Here is a 15,757-nt window from a genome sequence, read left to right as displayed (position 1 = left end):
TCTCATGAACATGAGAGCCATTCAACAGGTACCTACACAGGAGCAGGGACAAGGATTTTACTCAAGACTCTCTTTAGTTCCAAGAAAGGACAAAGCATGGAGACCCATTCTGGATCTTTCAATTCTGAACACCTATCTGCAAGTACCAAAATTCAAGATGCTAACACTACAGCAGCTTCTTCCCATGCTGGGCAAGAATGCTTGGCTAGTCACTTTGGACCTCAAGGAGGCATACCTGCATGTCCCCATCAGACAAAATTGCAGAAGATACCTCCGCTTCATTGCAGATTCAATGCATTATCAATTCTCTGCACTGCCCTTTGGCTTATCTACTGCGCCCAGGTCTTCACAAAATGCCTGGCACCAGTAATTGCATACTGTAGACAAAGAGGAATTCAAATATACCCATACCTGGACGACTGTCTTATTCAAGCAGAAAGCAAGGACATTCTTCTACAGCATCTGGCATTTGTCAAACACCTTCTAAGTTGCCTAGGGTACACAGTAAACGAAAAGAAATAAAAACTAGTGCCCTCGCAAAACAACATTCCTGGGTGCCAGCTTGAATACAACAGCCCAGATGGCTTATCTCACGCCAGACAAAACGCCAACTGTTTCAATATTTCAAAATAATGGCAACAAAGACCCAACTCCCTGCAAGAAAAGTTCTGCAGGCCTTGGGATTCATGGCATCTTGCATTCTACTAATACCATTTGCAAAACTGCATATTAGGAAATTACAATGGTACCTGAAAAGTTTATGGACTCAGCACAGCCACAGCTTGGAAACAATGATTCCACTCATTCCCTGCCTTCAACAGGAGTTTCTATGGTGGGCACAGGCATGTCACCTCAACAAGGGTCAGCCTTTCACCTTACCCACAGCCAAGCAAACTATGACAACAGATGCATCGGACTATGCCTGGGGAGCACACATGGCAGGACAGTGCATTCAGGGCAAATGAACTACAGATCAGACACCTGCATATCAATCAAAAAGATATGCTATCAGTGCAGAACGCCCTAACAGCTTTCAAGGACCTTCTACACCTAGGACAACTACTAAGGACAGACAACACCACGGTTATGTGGTACATAAACAAGCAAGGGGGCACACATTCCTACCCTCTATGCAGGCAAGCAATGACCTTGTGGAACACTGCGCTGTCTTACCAGGTTCAATTAAAAGCACAATTCCTGCCAGGAAAGAAAAAACACACTGGCCGATGACCTAAGCAGAAACATCACGGATCCACACCAACAGAAACTAGATCCACAAGTATTTGCAATGATAATTAAAAAATGGGGACGCCCAGACATAGATCTGTTTGCAAGCCCCCACAGCCACCAACTTCAAAAATTTTGCACAAGGACCTTCCATCCACTAGCTTGGAAAGTGGACGCTCTCCTATACACCTGCTCACCCAGCGAGACAATCTGAATCTACACAGCCAGCTCAAGACTTTAAATCTGGCTGCATGGCAAATTACCTAAACAACCAGCCAACACCTTTATCCAAAGCTGTTATGGATGTCATTCTGGAGGCCAAGAGGCCCAGCACCAGAAAAACCTATTCAGACAAATGGAAAAGATTTTTGCTCCTGGAACCAGGCTAAAGGCCTAAATCCCCTGGAGTCTAACATTCCTCAGATTCTACAATATTTAACTGAGATGTTACACAAAGGACTTTCCTTTTATCTATTAAGATCCACGCCTCAGCAATTTCAGCACGGATCCTCCTTTATTTTCACATCCACTCCTTAGACAGTACCTCAGAGGGGCTAAGAACTTAAGACTGCCAAGGAGAGCTCCAACACCTACTTGGGATCTCAATTTTGTCCTGGAAAAGCTTACACTGCCACCCTTTGAAACCGCTTTTTCAAATGATTTAAAATCTCTTTCATGGAAAACTGCCCTGCTACTAGAATAACCTCAGCTAGAAGAGTCTCAGAGCTACAGGCACTAATGGCAGTGGAACCTTTCCTCATTTTTCATCAAGACAGTTTCTTTACGGACTAATCCTTCCTTTATGCCAAAGGTGGTATCCAGTGTGGCCCTAAACCAAACCATTTACTTGCCCACCTCCTTACCAAATCCCCAGAATAAAGGAGAAAGACTCCTGCAGTCTTTGGACATTCACAGGAAATTACATTACTACTTGGATAAAACTAAGGCTTTCAGAAAAACTGACCAGCTCTTTGTAGCCTATGCTACAGGATCACAAGGAAAAGCTCTCTCAAAACAGACCATTTCTAAATGGATAGGACATTGCATATGTTTCTGCTACACATCATGGGAAACCAGTACCTGTTAACATTAGGTCCCACTCCACCAGGGCTACAGCTACATCAGCAGCCTCTCTCAGGGGAGTGCCAGCAAAGGATATTCTGGAAGCTGCTACTTGGAGTTCAGTGCACACCTTCACCAAACACTATCACTTAACTCTTTACTCTAAGACTAGAGCTGATTTTGCCACTGCAGTTTTGCAGGGCCTACTAGCCTCTTCTAACCCTGTTAGACTCCACCTCCCCTCCTTAGCTTTGGGATTCAACCCAACTGTGAGGACTGCAGCAGGGCAACACGATGAACATAGTACAGTTTTGTACCTACCATAAGAGTGTTCACCCTGCTGCAGTACAGGTTACCCTCCCTCCATCCCCTCTGAACTAGCTGAGCTTATCTCTACCACTTTATACTATACTACCTCTGTAGTGTATTTGCTTGTACCTAAGGGTTTTGTTTTAGTTTTTATATAGCCATATGTATATATTTATATATATATTGCCTACCTTTTGGGGGCACCTGACATCTGGGGCAAGAAAAACTGAAGAAAATGGCATCTGATGCCTCTTGTATACCCCTGACACACTGACATCAGGGAAGAAGCGACAGCAACAGACGCCGGACCAAGACTTTGGAATTCGGGCCAACTGCGGGACCGCCTGATGGCAGGTTAACCCAAGTGTGATGACTGCAGCAGGGTGAACACTAACATCTACATTTATGGTAGGTACAAAACTTTTAGTTATGTACTTACCATAACTTTAGATGTATGGGATCCATCTCGCCTACATTCTCTACAGATGGGTTCGGAGCCCATCCTCGGCTCCGACTCAGCCGCTATACAACAGAATGCAGTCTCTTATTGGCTGAGTTACCTCGTATCCCAGAATGCACCACTACTGCTTCCCCAGATCTTGTTTGTCCGCACACATGCACACATACATAGACTGTTATAACATTGCCAGGTGTTTCAAGAGAGGATAAAGTTGAATTTGGATCGTCCGGTCTCTTCTGGCCTACAAGGCAGGGGGAAGGAGGGTGGGTTATTAGGAATGTAGGCGAGATGGATCCCATACATCTAACGTTATGGTAAGTACATAAATAAAAGATGTAATGGGATCCTATCTCGCCTACATTCTCTACAGATGGGACAGCGTCCCTAGTACCTAATTCCTGGGTGGCTCACTGGAAAACGCTCCGGAGAACCGTGGAACCGAAGGAAGCTCGACCCCTAGATGCCACATCCAATTTGTAGTGAGAAATAAAGGGGTGTAGAGAAGACCACGTAGCAGTCGCACAGATGTCACTAATAGAGAGCTTGGAATGAAAGGCTGCCGAAATGGCCATAGCCCTGGTAGAATGAGCTTTCACTGGAACTGTAAGCTCCTTATTTGAAATGCGATAAATATGACTGATACAGTCTCTGATCCACTTTTCAATAGTGACTTGCGTGACGGCTTTGCCCAATTTACTATCCGAAAAGGACACAAACAGTTGATCTGATTTTCGTGCTTGGTGTGTCCTATCCAAATAGAAACGTAATTGTCTGTGCACATCTAAGCTGTGAAAAGTATACTCAGCTCTGTTTGAATACTTAGGGGGAAAAAAAAGTACAGTTTTGTACCTACCATAAATGTAGATGTTCGAGGATCCACATTGCTGCAGTCCTAACTATTGGGTAGTCCGCTGTCCAGTCGGCCCGAATACCAAAGTATATGGCTGACGTCGGTCAGGGCGCATTAGACTGACGTCAGTACGTCAGGGTACTAATGCGCATGACCGACGTCATATCCTCAGTCTTTTCTTGCCCCAGATGTCAGAAGACCCTGAAAAGATAAGGCCAAAACCCAAAAATTCCCAACATACCTGCACCAAAATATATATATATATATATATATACAAAATATACAAAATTAGCAGAATATAATCTCACCTACACAACCACCCCTAAACACAGAGGGGAAGGAGGGAGGGTAAATTGGACTGCAGCAATGTGGATCCTCGAACATCTACATTTATGGTAGGTACAAAACTGTACTATGTTCTTCATTCCACATTGCTGCAGTCCTAACTATTGGGTAGAATCCCAAAGCAGAGGTAAGGGAGGCTGGCAAATCATAAGGAAGCAGGAACTGATGACATGCCCTGCAAAATAGCTGTGGCAAAACCAGCCCTAGAGTTAGAGTAGAGAGGAAGGTGATAATGCTTAGAGAAAGTATGCACTGAACTCCAAGTAGCTGCCTCCAAAATATCCTTAGTTGCCACCCCCCTCAGAAATGCTGTTGAAGTGGCAGTAGCCCTAGTGGAATGAGGCCTAATCCCAGCTGGAATCTCCTTGCCATGATGGGAACAAAATGTAATGCAACACCCAATCCATCTAGAAATAGTTTGTTTTGACACAGGCTTGCCCTGATAACTCAAAGCAAAAGAAACAAACAACTGCTGAGACTGCCTAAAATCCTTAGTCCTGCTCAAATAATAACGCAATTGCCTGTGTACATCTAAAGTATGCAAAATCTTTTCCCCTTTATTTTGGGGATCTGCATAAAATGTAGGCAAATGAATAGTTTGGTTTAAAGCCACACTAGAAACCACTTTAGGCATAAAGGAAGGATTAGTACGTAATGATACCCTATCCTTATGAAAAATCAAAAAAGGCTCAACCGCCATAAGGGCCTGTAACTCAGAAACCCTTCTTGCAGAAGTAATGGCCAACAAAAAAGCAGTCTTCCATGACAAGTATTTCAGTTCAGCAGTAGCTGCAGGCTCAAAAGGTTGTAGAGTAAGTTTCTCCAACACAAAATTGAGATCCCAAGCAGGAGTAGGAGCTCTACGTGGGGGTCTTATATTCTTTGCCCCTCTAAGAAATTGCTTGAACAAAGGATGTGAAACCAATGGTGGGTCACAATCATAGTGAGCTGAAATTGCTGCAGCATGAATCTTAATGGAAGAGAAAGACAAACCTTTGTCCAATAACTCAGTAAGATATTGAAGAGCCACACTCAAATTAGGCTCTGAAATCTCCAAATTCTTTGCTGCAGTCCAAAATAAAACCTCTTCCATTTTTCTGCGTACACTTTCCTTGTACTAGGTCTTCTGGCTTCCATAATCACATTTAAAACTTGTTGAGGAAGTTGAGACCTGCTGTCTTTCAAAACATTATATGCCAGGCTGTTAGATGAAGAGAGTGAAGCTTGACATTGAGCAGACGACCGTCCTTCTGAGACAACAGATGTGGAATCAAGGGTAAAGGCCATGGAGGCTTCTTTACCAGACTCCTCAGTAATGGGTACCAGTGCTGCCGAGGCCAATCTGGAGCTATTAAAATCATCCTTGGCTTGTCTTGTCTGACCTTTAGAAGCACCTTTGGAAGAAGAGGCAGAGGTGGAAACGCATACACATGAAGATTTTTCCAACTGAAAGAAAGAGCATCCACTTTCCAAGCTGTGTGATGAAACCTCTTTGTGCAAAACTTTGGCAGCTGGTGGTTTAGTGGAGAAGCGAACAGATCTATGTCTGGAGTTCCCAGGACACTGTCAACTTTTGAAATACATGAAGATCCAGTTTCCACTCGTGGGGATCCATGATTTGTCTGCTTAACACATCTGCTAAGGAGTTCTGTGCTCGGCAGAAACCTTGCCTGAAGAGTTAGTTGCAAGCTGAGCGCAGTCTCCCATAAAATCATTGCTTGCCTGCACAATGGGTAAGAATGTGTTCCCCTTGTTTGTTGATGTACCACATGACAGTTGTGTTGTCTGTTAGAATCAACACCTGCCCTGGAAGAAGTAACTCCTTGAAAGCCATTAATGCAAACTGGACTGCTAACATCTCCTTCATGTTGATATGTAGATGCTGTAGTCTGGCAGGCCACTTGTCTTGTATCCACTTTCCATTTAGATGAGCTCCCCAAGCAATGTCTGAGGCATCTGTCGTTAGAATTTGACTCGCCTCTGGCGGGTCACAGAGAGTCCCTTGTTTAGGTGACATTCCTGAGCCCACCACAAAAATTCCTTTTGAATGCAAGGTATTATTTGAATGACAGTGTCCAAATCCTGGCAGTGCTGTGTCCATACATTTTGAGATACCATTGTAGCTTCCTCATATGCAGTTTGGCATTGGGAAGCACCAGAATACAAGATGCCATGAACCCTAAGGCTTGAAGGACTGTCCTTGCAGTCAGCCCGGACTGAAGAGATAGTTGATGGAAATAACTGGAAAGATTCTTTTGTTTGTCCGGGGTTAAAAGGCCATCTGGGCTGCTGTATTCAGTCTCACACCCAGAAAGCACATGTCTTGAGAGGGTACTAGACTGGACTTTATTTCGTTCACAGAATACCCTAGGCATCTTAGCACTGCTATGACATATTCCAAATGCTGTAGAAGGTCTTCCTTTTCTTGAGCCAGAATCAGGCAATCGTCCAAGTAAGGATATATTTGAATTCCTTTTAGCCTGAAGTAAGCTATCACTGGAGCCAGAACCTTTGTGAATACTCTGGGCGCAGTAGATAAGCCAAAGGGCAATGCAGAGAACTGATAATGAGAATTTCCAGCTCGAAACGCAGATACTTTCTGCAACTTAGTCTTATAGGCACATGAAGGTAAGCTTCCTTGAGATCTAAAGTTACCATCCAGTGATCTTTGCCCAGCAGAGGTAAAAGCTGTTGTAACGTCAACATTTTGAACTTGGGAATGTCCAGATAAGTGTTGAGGATAGATAAATCCAAAATTGGTCTCCACGTGTTCCCCTTCTTCGGTACTAGGAACAAGCGAGAATAAAATCCTAGGCCCCTTTCTGGCACAGGAACCGGCTGAATGGCCCCTATTTGGAGTAACTGAGAAATTTGCTTGTGAGCCTCTTGTCTTTGTAGAGGAGGAATGTCTGGCATGCCTTTGAAAGGAGGCAAGGTATGGAAATAAAACTTGTAACCGTGGTGAATGATATCCAGAACCCATCTGTCTTGGGTAATTAAATCCCAATTTTCTTTGAAAAGAGACAGTCTTCCTCCCAACGGTGCTGCCAGGCGAGAATGAACTGGCAGCTGAAAAGGCAGGTCATTGGGTCTGCTTACGAAAGGACTGACCCCTGCCCTCACCAGAAGTCTGAGCAGGGGAACTCCCTGTTCTAGGCCTAAAAGAACCCTGAACTCTGCCCCTACCACGTCTAGACCTACCCCTAGACTGGGAATCATAAGCAGGATAAGTCCATCCCTTAGCAGGCCAATTTCTACTGAACTTCGGAGGCTGCACCTGCAAAAAATCTTTAACAGTTTGCATAGACTTAGCCTTGTCCTCCATTTTCTTCAAAACTGCTTCTACAGGCGAACCAAACAACACATCAGACTGCAAGGGAGCATCCAAAATCCGTGTCTTAACATGCTCAGCTAAATTCTGATCTCTCAACCAGGCGTGCCTACGAAGAACAGAACCAGTGGCAGCCACCCTGGAGGAGGCCTGCACAGCATCAAAACCACATTGCAAGGAATGTTTACCCACCTGTTCAGACACATGAACTAAATCCTGCAACTCTTTACACTCAATACCTTCCGCCAGAGCATCCACCTTAGATTTCAACTGTGAAAGAAGATAATTCTGATATTTTAACATGTGAAACTGACAATTCAACGCCCTCATGGCTAAAGTGGAAGAAGTATACACTTTCTTTCCCCATCTATCCAAAGCCCTTGCCTCTTTATCAGGAGGGACAGGATTTTTAACAACTGAGGCCTTCACACCTTTAGGCCCCTGAGAAACAGTTTCGGGTCTGCCCTAGGACTCTTAAAAGATACTTATGAGCTTCAGGCACCCTATAATACCTATCCGGTTTAACTGGGGCAGGAGGCAAAGAATCAGGATTCAGGGAAGCCTCTGCAAAAACATCTTCCACCACATTCAAAACAGGAGGTATAGCTAAAGGCCTATGCTGGGGTAAAACAAGAATTCCTAAGCCTTTTCCTGGAATCAGAGAAATCTTGACCTTCCCATTTAAAATGCTCCCTCATGGAATGCAGAGTCTCTGAAAATGAAAAATCCTCAGGAGGGAAGCTGAAGGAGTAGAATCATCCACATCAGAATCAGAATAAGGAGGGTACTCCTGCAAGTCTTCAGCCGAAGACTCAGAAGCCTCCGAGCAATGCTCAAAACTCTCAAACTCAGGTTCCACCCTAGGCCTCTTATCAGGAGGGGGCATAGAACCCCTTATCATAGTAATCAAATCCTCTGCCATTTTAAGCATATGTTTCTTAGGCAAAGACCCTGAAGCACTAGGAGAAACCCCCACTGAAGCAAAACTCGGCCTGCCCCTCAAAGCAGCCTTGGAAACAGAAGGGGAGGCTCTGACCACCTTAGGAAGAGAGGGAAGAACAGCCACCTGAGAAGCCCCCTCAGCCTGGCCTACTTCCTGAGAGGAGACATCCTGTAACAGTAAAGTCTCTTGAGACTCCAAAGAAACACCTGAGAAAACCTCCGGGTCCACTGAGCCCCAAAGAACCGGCGTCTGGGACTGTCGGTTCTTCCACTCTAGGCTTTGCTGTTTTGTCCTTGCGCTTTTTAGCGAAGCCGGCCGGAGCATCCGGCGGCATTTTATAATTACAACGCTTCCCAAACACTAACCTGGCACAGTCTAACCTTCTCTTAATAGTGCGTTTGTTAAATCTAGCACAAGAGCGGCATCCAACAACGTCGTGCTCAGGCCCTAAACAAGGTATACACAAAGTATGGTAATCCCTATGAGGTATCTGTTTCCCACAAGAAATACAGTTATTCACTTTTCTGACATCCGGTTAAATACTGAGGCAAGAAAAACCAAAATATTCCCCAGCGGGTACTTAGCCAACTTTGATTCGGTCTGAAACTCTGGCTTCAGAAACTTTCAGAACGCCAACCTGCACTCGCAAAATTGCTTCTGCATCTGACCATGCGGCAAAAAAGACTGAGGATATGACGTCGGTCATGCGCATTAGTACCCTGACGTACTGACGTCAGTCTAATGCGCCCTGACCGACGTCAGCCATATACTTTGGTATTCGGGCCGACTGGACAGCGGACTACCCAATAGTTAGGACTGCAGCAATGTGGAATGAAGAACATCGGTAAATCCAGTGATTGTTGCAAACAAAAATTAGAACAAACCTTTGGTATAAAGGATGGGTTTGGTCTAAGAGATACTCTATCCTTGTGAAATACCAGGTATGGTGGTTTGACACATAGGGCTTGAAGTTCTGAAACTCGCCTGGCTGATGTAATAGCAACTAGAAGGGCAGTCTTCCAAGAAAGAAATTTTAAGTCACAGGTTGCTGCCGGCTCAAAGGGAGGAGCAGTTAATGCACCTAACACTACGTTAAGGTCCCACGGTGGTGCGGAATGACATACAGGGGGCCGTAGAAGCCAAGCTCCTTTAATAAAAGCTTTGCACAACTTGTTGCTCATTAAAGGTGGTTCTACGCTCTCGTGAAAATTGGAAATAGCCGCCAATTGAACTTTGATGGTAGACACAGAACAGCCTTGGTTGAACAGGGAAGTTAAAAACTTCAGAACCTCTGACACAGAGGCTGTCATAGGGTCTAATCCTCGGAGTTGGGCCCAAATAGCAAACCTCTTCCATTTACTGCTATACATCTTTTTAGTAGAAGCCTTGTGGACAGAGGACAAAATATGCATGACTTCAGGGTCGAAAGAATGGCTTCTAACTATGGTCGGAAAAGGAGTAGCCAAGCTGCTAGCTTCAATGAATGGAGGGACTGATGAAGCTGTCCTGAATGATGCGTCAAGAGGTCCGGAACTTGGTCCAGGAACCAGGGACCCTCCAATGCATATTTGTGAAGAAAGGGGAACAAGACTTGACGAGGCCAGTATGGGGCGATTAGAATCATTTTGCTTTCCAAGTGAATCGCCTTCTGAATCACCTTGGGGAGAAGGGGAACCAGTGGAAAAGCGTATAGCAGACCGGGGGGCCAAGCCTGGACTAGAGCATCCTTGGGGATCTCCCTCGGAACTCGGGTGAGAGAATAACTGCTGGCATTTTGCGTTGAGGGGAGTTGCGAAAAGATCGCAACATGGAGCTCCCCATCCCGTGAAAATCTGTGTTACCACACTGTCGTTCAAGGACCACTCGTGAGGGGAGAGAATAGTCCTGCTCAGTCTGTCAGCTATCACATTGGATCTCCCCGGAATGTGTGTTGCCACTAGGAAACGTTTGGTAGCAATCACCCAATCCCATACCTTCATGGCCTCTCTGCAAAGGGGGTAAGACCTGGTCCCTCCTTGCTTGTTCAAGTACCAGACTACAGACACGTTGTCGGACTGAATGGCAATCGTACCCTGGGGGAGGTGATCGTGCAGTGCTTGAAACGTTAAAAGCACCGCCCTCATTCCCAGGATATTGATGTGGAGAAGACTCTCGGAGTGCCACGTGCCTTTGACCGACCTGTCCAGATAATGTCCCCCCCACCCTGTCTGGGAGGCGTCCGTAGTCAACGTGGCCGAGGGGGATGGGGGAACGAAGGGTCGCCCCCTGATCCAGGTTGGAGGAAAGAAGCCACCAACGAAGATCCTGTTTGCACGTCTCTGATCAATATGTGGTGACTGAGGGGAAGGTCTTGATAAGACCACTGGACTGAGAGGAGCCACTGGAGTATCCTCATATGCAACTTTGCCAAGGGGACCAGAAGAATGGTGGCTGACATGGAACCCAACAGCTGCAGGACCATTCTCGCTGGAGCGCGACGTCTGAGGAGTAACGCCCGAACCCGAGACTGCAGCGTTGCTATCCTTTCCGCAGGAAGATAGACTCGCATCTGCCTTGAGTCTATTTCTGCACCAATAAACAGAATACGCTGCGATGGCAGCAATACGGATTTTGTCCAATTGAAGGTGATTCCTAAGGAGTTGCCTAGAGAGATGGTGGCTGCTAGAGATTGAGTAGATGCCTGGAGGTGGCAGTTAGGAGCCAGTCGTCTAGGTATGGAAACACCTGGAATCCTAGACTTCTCAGGTGAGCAGTCACCACCGCCAAACATTTGGTGAACACCCTGGGGGCTGTGGTGAGACCAAAGGGCAGTGCACAGAACTGGAAATGACTGTCTCCTAGGCTTAAGCGCAAGTGTCTCCTTGACGCCTGATCTAGCAGAATGTGATAATAGGCGTCTGAGATCTATGGAGCACATCCAAACACCTTTCTCCAAAAGCGGGAGAATGGATTGCAAGGTGACCATCCGGAATTTGGACTTTTTCACTAATCGATTTAACTTGCTGAGATCCAAAATGGGCCTCAAGTCCCCGGTCTTTTTTGGTACCAAAAAGAATCTTGAGCAAGTCCCTGAACCGGCCTGATCTGCGGGGACAGGTTGGATGACTCCTTTTTGAAGCAGCTTCGATATTTCGCTGGCTGCCAGATCCCGTTGACTGGGTGGCGGGTCCGGGATTCTTTGGGATGGTGGGGGGGTTTGAGAGAAGGGAATGGTGTAAACTCCGGCGATGATTCGGAGCACCCATTGGTCCAGAGTGATATTTTCCCAGGCCTTTAGGTGCCTCGAAAAACGACCCCCGACTGGCTCCGGAGCTGCACAGTCGGGCACTCCTTCAGGGATGCTGGAAGGAGGAGGAGCCACGAAAGGACTCGCGGTCTCCAGTGTTGCGGGGGCCTCCACCGCCTCTGGGACGGCGTCTCCCTGAAAAATTTCCCCCTCCTCTGCCTCTAGAAGGGGAATCGCTCTGCTGCGAAGAGTAAGGCTTTTGAGACTTACGGAACCACATTTTCCCTCCTCTTCGAGCCTTTGGATAAGGTCTGAAGGGAGTGGAAAACCGGGCCCCTACGGCAGTCAAAGTCTTACCCTCCTGTTCGCAGCGAGTCAGTGTCCTTTACCTTGGGTCCAAACAGAGAGGACCCATCAAACGGGGTGTCGGCAAAGGAAGACTTAAAGGCCTCCGCAAAGTGACACAGGCGTAGCAAGGCTGGTCTCTGTAGAGCAACACCTGTTCCCGCCGCTATGCTCGCTCCTTCGGCTGCATAAGAAATGAGCCTCATGGACGAGTTGGATAACGAGGACAGGGTAGCCAACTGGGAGTTCACTGTCTGGGCCAACTGCTCAGGTACGTTACTGGAGAGGGTATCCGAAAGCTCCTTGACCAGATCCCTCTGCAGTCTCGTGAAATGTGTCAAGTAGTTCAGAGACCTTAGTGTAAAGGTCGCTGAAGTAAGGGTACGCTTCCCGTACCGATCCATGCTCCTAGACTCCTTATTAGGAGGATGGACGGACGTTGAAGCCTCTGCCACTTCTTGCTGGGTGGCAGATGCCACCACCAAGGCATCTACAGCCACGCCTTTTGAAAGAAAGTCCTTATCAGGGGGTGCCGAAAGGAATTTATTGGGGCGAGCTGGCACCGGTTCAGAGTCCGGGTGTTCCCAAGCCCTTCGAGAGATCAAATCCAGAAGCTCATCGAAAGGCAGAGACACCCAGGAGGCGGAGGGCTGAGCCCCGAAGGCCTTGAGGAAAAATCGACTCCTCAGCAGAAGGGGGTTTGGACTGCCAGTCGCCTCGTTGCTTAAGGATCTCCAAGATGTCCGCAAAGGATACATCAGAGGACGACTTAGGGGACCCTGCCACATCATCGAGGTCGGTATCAGAGGTGAGGGACTCATCAGGGGAGTCGACGTGCTTCCTCTTGCACGGTTTCTTCCTCGGAGGTTCCTCCGAAGATGTTTCGGCGGGACCTCCAGGAAGAAGGGAACCCCCGATGGGGGTAACCTCAGGCCCAAGGGCTCCGCTGTCGTGAGACAGGGGGATTGCAAAGGAGCCAATCTCCGTGCCAAGGGAAGGTGGTGGTGAGATGGTAGAAGTGGCCAGAGAGGATTTGGCCAAGGCACTCCTCATGGCCTTGAAGGCGGGACCCCCAGAGTCCTGGGATGGTTCAACCCCCAAGGCCACAACAGCAGTCGGAACTCCCGCCGCCGACGCACCAAGAGGGAGGCTCGGAACCAAAAGGATCGGTCCCGAAGTGTCCCCCCCCAGGGCCGACAGAGGAGGTCCGCGTACCGAACCCCGACCCGAAGGGCGGGGTTGGAGTTAGGGTCGGAACTGACCCGACAAACTCCACCGGCTCCACCAACAATGACTCCAATGGCGCCGAAGCAGTTGGAGGAGGAACCGAGATAGCAGGGTGGGAAACCGGCTTCGGAGCCAACTGGGCTGGAGCTGAGATCAACATTTGAAAGACCGGAGACTGAAAAAGCCTTTGAAGCACCCTGTCTACATCCGAATCAGACATCCTCGACAACCGAGAAGAGACAGACCGGGTCCGAGTCGACTTCTCAGACAGCTCCGTATGGGTTTCTTGAAGTATCGGCGCCGAGTGAGATTCCACTACCACTGCAATCTCCCTCTGAGCCAATGGGGACTTCGGCACCGAAGGGGAAGAGTGAGCGGGCAACCCTCATCGGCCACGAAGGCAGTGGAGCCGATGGAGAGGACTCGCCTCTCGACGCCCGAGCTCTCGACTCCGAAACCAGAGGAGTCGAGGCTGGAGACATCGAGGCAGACCGTTCCGCCCTCGGTTCCAAAGTCCGTGGAGCCGACGGAGAAGCCTGCCGTGACTTTTTAGCTGCCGGATCCGACTGGCTGGTCGGAGCTGAAGATTTTTTTCTTCCTCGACGGGGAAGAAGAAGATAGGGCCTTCCTCAAAGGAAGGGGTAATAAGCCCTTTCAAAATCAACTTATTTTTCCTCTCTTGGAGCATGCGAGAGGAAAATGCGTGGCAAACGCTACAGGATTCCTGGAGGTGCTTCGGACCCAAACAGTATACACACAAAGAATGGTCGTCCGTAATGGACATTTTATAATTACATTTGGAACATTTTTTGAAACCTGATGGTCTATGTTCCTTTGACATGTTAATACACTAAACTTCAAAAACTACACGAAAACTACATAGAAACTATGCAGAAAACAGCCTAGACTAACTAAAACGCCTAGGATAGGGCAAGGCCCCTCTAACTGAAATGGGAACGCTTATCACAAAGAATACAATTTTACCACAGAAAAGTTTAAATTCACAGTCACACAACAACGAGTAGCTGTTAAAACAGCTTTTGGTAAGTTGTAGTACAAAACTAGACAAATAATTTTACTAAGAGGCACTTAGCTCAGCCAAGTCCGAGACCACATCTATGCTTCAGAAGCGGCAAACGAGATCTGGGGAAGCAGTAGTGGTGCATCCTGGGATACGAGGTAACTCAGCCAATAAGAGACTGCGTTCTATTGCATAGCGGCAGAGTCGGAGCAGAGGATCGGCTCCGAACCCATCTGTAGAGAATGTAGGCGAGACAGGATCACATTACATCTGCACTTTTACAGCAATGCTACCCACTGTGGTAATATAAATCTAAGTTACAGCCAGCTGTGAAAGGATATCAGCCTTTATATTAGGGCTGGCTGTAGATCAGCAGCCAGGAGTGTGCCAATAAATAATCCTAACTTGTGCATCTGAAGTTGTGACATTAGACCAATCTTAGGTGGAAGTGGATACCTTGTCAAGTACTCCCCAGTAAAAATGCAACTGCCCCTCTCTTGCTTGGGAATACAAGCAGGTCAAAACATCCATTCACATGAACCAAAAAAAAAAAAAAAGCATGCAACTTTAAACACACAAGGTTTTTGAAAACTCGGGTGTCCAGTCAGGTTGACATGTTCACATAGTCTCCAGTTTTTGAACTGCTCCAATGCCCAACCCATGCATCTTAAGACACATACAAAGAAAGTGCAAGCCTTCAAAGTCTGTCATTCCACAGCAAAGAATAAAGTACAGGAGTGTTGCATCAAATTTACCCAACACGCACAAAGGGTAGGCATTAATGTAGTCTTAGTGTGCACATGAAGGTAGATGGTATACACTGAAATACTCAGCGTACATCTTCAAGCCCACCTAATGGTTTAGCCTCAACACCCGCCCCCCCCCCCAAGAAACTCTTGTGAAGTTAAACCTCTCCTAGTAGATACTTCAGTTCCCTAACCTCAAAGGAGTTTATACCTTAATACAGGGAGGAGGGGCCCCAGTGTTTGTGGCAATATGCTGAACAAATCTAAAAGGGTAGTAACAGCATATGGTCACAGTGGCTAGACAACTATATAGTTTCCCTCTCACTTTTTTTCCAGTCCAAGATTCTCAGTTGTTATACCTCTCTAGTTTGGGCATGTTGGGGCTTGCCCCAACATCAAGGGGTGCAAGGGGTCTTGCCACTAGGGAAAAAAAAAAAGCTGGAAACATTACTGCAGTGTGTCAAAACTTGTCTAGTAACCTCCCAAGGTTTTAGACATTTTGGGTTTGAAGGGTCAGTCAATGAAGATGCTTAATAATACACCCACTACGGTCAAAATCAAAGAACATTCGTGGACTCAAGTAAACCTGAAGTATCAAAAATAAGACTGTCTGCATGGCATTACAAGGAGGTGGTGCCAGTTAACTAGTAATCTCAGGCTGCATT

At 47.0% G+C, this 15,757-nt stretch overlaps 1 protein-coding gene across 1 annotated transcript in view; it reads right to left on the bottom strand.

Moving 5' to 3' along the window:
• The window catches only part of LOC122804587 (heat shock protein HSP 90-alpha-like), an 856,879-nt gene that overhangs the window by 494,509 nt on the left and 346,613 nt on the right, over positions 1–15,757 (bottom strand). The gene's annotated exons all lie outside the window — the stretch shown is intronic.

This window comes from Protopterus annectens, chromosome 6.part0 (genome assembly GCF_019279795.1).
Source record: "Protopterus annectens isolate FY-2018-M chromosome 6.part0, PAN1.0, whole genome shotgun sequence".
In the NCBI taxonomy this organism is placed as follows: domain Eukaryota; kingdom Metazoa; phylum Chordata; order Ceratodontiformes; family Protopteridae; genus Protopterus; species Protopterus annectens.
The sequence above is the reverse complement of the archived record's forward strand: the minus strand, read 5'-3'. Positions and strand labels throughout refer to the sequence as shown.